We start from the raw sequence: 7362 nt of genomic DNA, 5'->3' as shown, positions 1-7362 counted from the left end.
CATAATTCTACGAGAAATTATGTGAAGTTGATCGTTTAGTCACTGATGCATAAACAGTATTGAACGATTTTAAGAGAAATATCTGAACTTGAATAATTACACAGAAATCACTGATCGCAGATCAGGCATTAGAATACACATGGTTACTTACATGTTGCTGGCAGATCCGTGTCGGGAAATTGTGATTGACTGATTTAATAAAGTTTAACCATGCTGGAATCCGAAGGAAGCTTATGCAGACTGTCTTCTTCCACAAACAGGCACTGCACAGTATTTAGTAAACAGCATGTTTATTGATTGGAAGTAGCTCGATCCGGTTTAGCAATTATCAAGTCATCCTATGTTATTTACAAGCGGCAACATTCTAATCTGAAAAATTAAGCCTACCCGGAAGTGCGAAAAACTGCAATACATTGAAAATCCGCTAGGGGAAGGTCCCAAAAGGGAGCAAATGTCCATACACCCCCATGTTAAAATGTCCGTTTTCACAGCATAAATTCATGTTTTTACAGGTTGGTCCCATGGACTTTTATTGTATTTTTCGATAGGTTCCGAGTGCCTGACAACTGTGAGGGGGGTGAATTTTTTTCTAACTCGTTAGTTTAGATCGTATTTAGATATAAAATGTATGACAAATAAGGGCGCGATTGACAGCTTGATTGACAGCTGACAACGAGCATAGGCTGTGCCGAGTGGAATTCCTGAAATTTGACGTCTCGGCCATGATCTGACACAACACATCATACCTGTAAGTTATCCTTTCTGAACATTTGTATTGAAATATGGCGCCGCCCATACCCCCATAAACGGCCTCAAAACCGTTCTTCAGAAGTCTATGGGTGACGTCACAGACGCTTTGTCCATATTTTTTACAGTCTATGGTTATTTAGCATGTTTGGGCGAATCGGCGGGCGGGGCTAAACAGGCCGTGTTGAAGTAGGTGTTGATCTTCTTTTGTGGAGGCGGTGTTTTATCCTCTTTGACGTCATAGTTCCCCACTTTGAAAAACGAGTCGTTTGCTGAGCCTGCCCAGACAGCACGTTCGGTCTTACCAACGTTGGCAATTGGAGGGCACCAGCGGCAAAGTATCGGAAGGGGTTTTTCCCCCTGCACACCAAAAAACGTAGGTGGGTAAACCATTGGCGGGATGAGCCTACAGCCATGCACACTCCGGAGATCGGCGGAGGAACCGTGAGGAACCATTTTTCCGATCCCGCTTCTTTTTTTTCCACAAATGCTGCTGCCTAGATCTACGCAACCGTTGGTCAACATAAGCCGCGAAGCGCGAAGGTATGTTGAGCTTTTGTAAAATCCGTATGCCACAATTTATATGATGATAATATCCCAACAAACATGAGACGTCCAAAACAGGTTCAGAAAAAAAGATATAAAAACTTATGCAATTAAAACGACAAAATGAGTTCTGATTCAAAAAACGTATAAACATATCACGTATTTTTTGTGAGAAATTTTGTTTAGATTTAATGTTATCTTTTTATAAATGAATTTTCAAGCGCGGGCCAAAATCTATACTGCATCTCTTTTGAGTAGAATTTTTCAAGTGTGATTTACAAAAGTAAATAATGCCTTTTTCTTTTTTTTAAACCAAGGTTTAGGTGGCGCACGCGCGCACGTTTTTATGCGCGTGATCAATTCTACACAGAAGCATCGTCTCGGTAGTAATAACGGACTCTCTTGTGTTCAGGTATGTTTATCCATTTCAAACACAATTTTCAGTCCTGTATGTGTTTATTTTGTTTTGTGTACTTATTTTTTAATTGAAAAATATTCTTTTGTTAGAAAAACGTCGAGTTTTCTGAGAAATGTTTTCGATAAACGGATGACAGAATTTGGCGCCGGAGGATTAGCCTAACTAACGTTATTAGCAGCTAACGTTACGTGTTTTTAGACTTGGTTAGTTGTTTTAACTAACTGTTGACTTGGTTTGTTATTATTAACTGACTGTTAATATGTTCGCGTATTAAATATTTTCAGTGAGTTATTTTAGACAGTATTTTTAGACATGAGACGAGGAACTCGTTTTTCTCTTTCAGTCTGAGGAGAATCGTTCGGTAAACAGCCAGGTTAAACTAATAAACGGTCATAAAATTGACGGACTGTCTTTTTTCCACACATCTGTCCTTTTATAATATTAACCCCTTACACTCTGAAGGCATTTTTTAATGATTTTGTCTAAGTGACATACTTAAAATTAAAGGCAGCACTTTTTTTGTGCGCTTCTATGGTAACGTTAAAAGTAGACCTGTCAATCAAAAGAGCTCAGTTTAGTACAAGCGCGTAGTGTAGTCAGACAAAGAAGTGGTTATGAAGTAGTAAAGTGATAGTTAAGTGAAGTAAGTGTTTTTTTGGACACACACCTATTCATAAAATAGAGACTTTATTAACCTTTGTAATTTAAACAAAATAGAATAATTGTCTTTTCTGTTTTTTTTCAGTGATCGATTTTCATCTGATTTTTGTAAGTGATCAATCTAGAAGTCATCCTACAGTTCTGATTTGCCATGTTCTTAACATACTGTTTTAGTCAATAAAGATAAATTAAAACTGAGTGCATATTAATTCACAAAGGCATTTGCAATATATTTGTCTCCTTTTCATGTTTCTTCTTTTTCTCAACAGGAGCTACATACACCCCAAAGGCTCTTTTCAGAGCCATTTTACACAACATATTTGCCTTTGTACAGTAAATTATGTGTTTTAATTAACCTCAAAGACAACTAAAAACTTCTCAAAGACTTCTTTTAACCCTCTGGGGTCTGGGCTGTTTTTGGGGCCCTTGAGATGTTCTGACATGCCCTGACATTTGTGCTTTTTTCAGTTGCATATAAACATTAATGGCAAAGGTGTAAATTCACTCTATATAGCACAAACAGGGCTACCATAATATGTGAGCCACGTGTATGTACATGTTTTCATTTTTGAGAGAATAATGTTTATGCATGGTTATTGAAAAAACTAAAAACTAAAATTTCTGAAATAAGGCCACAAAACACATAGTAAATATGTGTCAATAAGACTTTTGACTAATGGATGTCCTCGCCTAGAGTTTTTTCTTCAAAATTATATGAAAATAGTCTTGCTTTATCGTTCACATAAAACCATACATTGATTTAAATTGATGTAAAACAGGTTTTGCTTGGAAAGCCAATATGCGAGAACGAGGAGTGGTTTACACCTGAGAATACAATGTCCCACCCACTCTGCATAATGATGAGCCATTCATTCAGGTGTGACACTGACTGAGCCACAATGCAAGGACAAAAGATATATTTAGAAGAAGACTTACATTGACCATTTAAGATTTTGCTTACATCTATCTTGTAAATATTTTTTGCTATTTTATTAATAAGGTTACAATTACAACAATAATTACAATTTCAACAATATTTCAAGTGTACTCTTTCTTTGTAAAAAAAAAATGATTATAGGCCTACATTTTATCTATGTATTCATTAGTTTGAATATAGTCAACATTGGAACAGCTAACATCTTAGTTGATGACTTTATTTTTGACAAAAATAGATATAGAAATTGCTAAACAAAAGCTTATTTGACGTGGCAGTATATTCTACAGTAAAAACTGTACCCAAATCTAGTCAACAAGATGTTGTCTTTCATATTTCGCCTGACTGTAACGTTGTTTTCATGAAATATTAGGGCATATTGTTAATTTGCAGTTTAATACGTTTCTTATACAAATAGCCTACATTTTATTTCAACATATTTCAGTCGATTTTTACTCATCTCAGTATAGCAATACAGTTTGCTAAAACATCATCATTCATTCACACACGCAATTTAAATTTAACTTCTGGCAAAGATGAAGTTGACGATAGGCTATTGACTCGCGATCTTCGCAGTAGGCTAGTGAACGCACCGGAGAAATGCACATTTATTAGGCTACATAGTTTTTTGTTTTGGATGGTTTTGTTTAGAACCAGCTTTCTGTAAATATATTTAAAATTTTTTAGACATGTGAGGCGAGTAGGCTACGGTCTGGTTAATGATGATCTCCAGTTCAAGCACCTTATGTTGTGATTGCTAGCCTATATTTACTTTAAATCCAGGAAATTTGTTAATGAAAAAATTATTAAAATTAAGATACAATTGATACAAAACGAAATTCGTTTTAAAGAAAGGATTTGTAGTTTCTGTTTTGAGGTCTCTGTGAAAGTTTGAAAGTCTTTTAGTGCGCTTTCAGAGCGCTCGCGTCCATAATGGAGAACTGTCACGTAATATTGTTTTTTCCTCATAAATGCGAACACGAAAAATAAAAGACAAAAGACTTTTAAGTAAAACTTACTCCGAAATTGTGTCCTCGGCGGAATTCGCTCTTCAAAATGCTGCCATTCGTAGTCTGAGTTACAATCTTCCTCTGAGGAAACAACCCGGTATCATGCATTCTTCCTCGCTGTCCAGAATCATCTGAAGGGCGTCTTTACTGGAGAAGCGTGCCATACTCAAAACGCGATGAACTATCAGTAGACTTGTAGTCAAGACCGCCTAAACCGAGACCAAGACACTACCAAGACCAGAGGGTATCGAGACCAAGACAAGACCAAGCCCAAGACCAAGACCGACCAAGTCAAGACCGAGACCAAGACCGAGACCAAGTCGAGACCGGAGGGGAAAAAAAAACAGACTAGTGTTGAAGCTAAGCAACTTGTATGAATTCAAGAACAGCAGCATACTAGGGTTCAGCCGCAGTTTACATTCAATACATATTAGTTGGTATTACTTCAACTACACAGGCAGAACAATACAGAGACAGACCATGTCATGTGTGTGACTGTGAGCTCACTGTAAATGTTTTTGCAGACTGGGTGAGATCAACTATGTGTAGCAATTGCATGATGGCTGTTACTGCACTATTAGAGGATTGAGACTCCCTTAACTTTTGTGTACTGTTGAGGACTGACATGACTGGTACTGATGGTTCATCTGACAAAACATCAAACACCTCCAACACCATCTTGCTCCTCCAACAACTGTCTAAAGAATGAGGAATATGTAACCAATTGAAATTATACTTAATGTGTAGATGAAATCGTAACATCAAATTAAAGATACACAATTATAAACTTGGATTAGGCCTAATGTTTAGTCAACACAACGGAGATATGCATATGATATTTAAAAGACCATTTATTTAGTCTAACACCATCTTAAATACAATAAAACAACACACACACACACACACACACACACACACACACACATACTTGTTTTTGTGGTATAGAAGGACACTGATGCCCAAACAAGTTTGGTGGTGGTATATGGGGACACCCCTTTCCCAATGCCCTACAGTGATGATACAAATATCAAAAATTTTGTTTTAATCTGCAGATCACAAATCTGACTTCAAATGTTCTATACACACAACAGAACAGAAAATATGACCATATGATATTTTGGTGGTACACAAGGACATTCCCGCCCATCCTAAAATGTTCCCGCCTATGACATAATTGTGATTTTTGGGGCCCAACTTGATTATGAGGACACTCTTTTTACAATACACTAAATATGTCATTTCAGTGGATTACAGGGACCAATGTGTTTTACTGGTACATGACCACACACACACACAAACCTGACAACACAGTGTATTACCAAGACTAAGGTGATTTAAGAGGACTGGATCTTAAACACAATACACAACTGCATAATCCAACATTATAAGGACGAGTGTGTTTAATGGTACATGCCCACACACACACACAAACCTGACAACACGGTGTATTACCAAGACTAAGGTGATTAAAGAGTACCGGATCTCCAATACAATACACAAAACAACTTGCAACATTACAGGGACAGAAGTGTTTTAGAGGTGCTTTAATTATGAATTCAATAATATCATCATAAACATTGAGTTTTTTTCAGTTTTACCATGTAATACAATCATGTCATGCCATTTTAAGGGGAAAGTGACATCCACAAACTTAAAAACATGGTCAATAAAACTTGCACAACTGTGTGATCTTTCAGAAAGCATACAGTATCATTACTGTTTTGACATATTAAAATGACAAACAGATGAACCATTCAAAACTTCGAAAAGATTGACAAAACAGCCCTTGGAAACAGGCACAATTTAAAGATGTCATTAAACAGGCTTTGAAATGTATAAAATGAACTCACTCAACATGCAATATATGCTGCAACATGTAGAGAAACCGACTTACAAGGGACGGTTTACCTAAAAAGACAATTCTGTTATTTCCAGAAAATGTAAACAGAATTGTCAAGTTTCAAAGCAGAATTACAGAGATAACAGGAAAAGTATTCAACAAAGTTAGTTTGGGCTGTACATCAGCTCTAGAAGAGTATAGTGTCATTAGAATACAACCATCATTGTAAGTACAAAAGCTCTCATGTGTTTAGGGCTGGGTATCGTTCAAAAAATTTCGATACCAATACCGATACCGATACCTTGATTTCGATACCGGTTCCTAAACGATACTTTTTTCGATACCAATTTTATGAAATCCATTTTAACAAGATTACATAACACTTTACCTCAGAAAAACTTGGTGTTATTTTTTCAGTTTGACTCATGCTCCTTAGCCAGTGCACAAAGGAACAAAAAAAGCACAAAGGAACAAAATATTCCTTATACATATACATAAGGAACAAAATATTTTTTTTTTATATAGAGCTCATGCTCACCAAAGCTGAATTTGTCTGATCAAAGATACAATAAAACTTGTAATATTGTGGAATAGTATTACAATTTAAAATCTTATTTGAATATATTTCAAAATGTAATTTATTCCTGTGTTGTCAAAGCTGAATTTTCAAAATCATTACTTCAGTGTCACATGATCCTCCAGAAATATGAAAACAGTTTTTGGAAACTACGATACATTTTTTCATGATTCTTTGATGAATAAAACATTCAAAAGAACAGCATTTATTTAAAAAAAGGAAATCTTTTGTAACATTACACATGTTTTAAGGTCATTATTGATCACTTTAATGCATCCTTAGTGAAAAAAAAATTCTGACCAACCAACACATTATTGAACGGCAGTGTACACTCAGTAGGTCATTATTGCAATATAAACACAGTCAGAGTGATCAACAAGGTATATCTTCATTTACCAGTCGAAGACGGAGCAACTTTCTGCTCTTATGTTTACTCGTGCACTGTCAAGGGCTTCATCATATCTGTCGCGGTACCGTCTTTGCAGCAATTATTTTACCACAAATACTGCATCGCGCGCTGTTGGCATCGAGCCTGGAGAAATGTATCCACACTTTTGATCGACATCTTTAGGGTATTGTGAGTGTGTGTGCTCGCGTCTCATTGAGTATGTGCGCGAGTTTGTGTGTGTG

At 36.3% G+C, this 7362-nt stretch overlaps 1 protein-coding gene across 1 annotated transcript in view; it reads right to left on the bottom strand.

Annotated features, from left to right (window-relative positions):
• Positions 1–7362, bottom strand: part of p3h4 (prolyl 3-hydroxylase family member 4 (inactive)) — a 118713-nt gene that overhangs the window by 41089 nt on the left and 70262 nt on the right. The gene's annotated exons all lie outside the window — the stretch shown is intronic.

This window comes from Leuciscus leuciscus (genome assembly GCF_965113295.1).
Source record: "Leuciscus leuciscus genome assembly, chromosome: 12".
Lineage (NCBI taxonomy): Eukaryota > Metazoa > Chordata > Actinopteri > Cypriniformes > Leuciscidae > Leuciscus > Leuciscus leuciscus.
The sequence above is the reverse complement of the archived record's forward strand: the minus strand, read 5'-3'. Positions and strand labels throughout refer to the sequence as shown.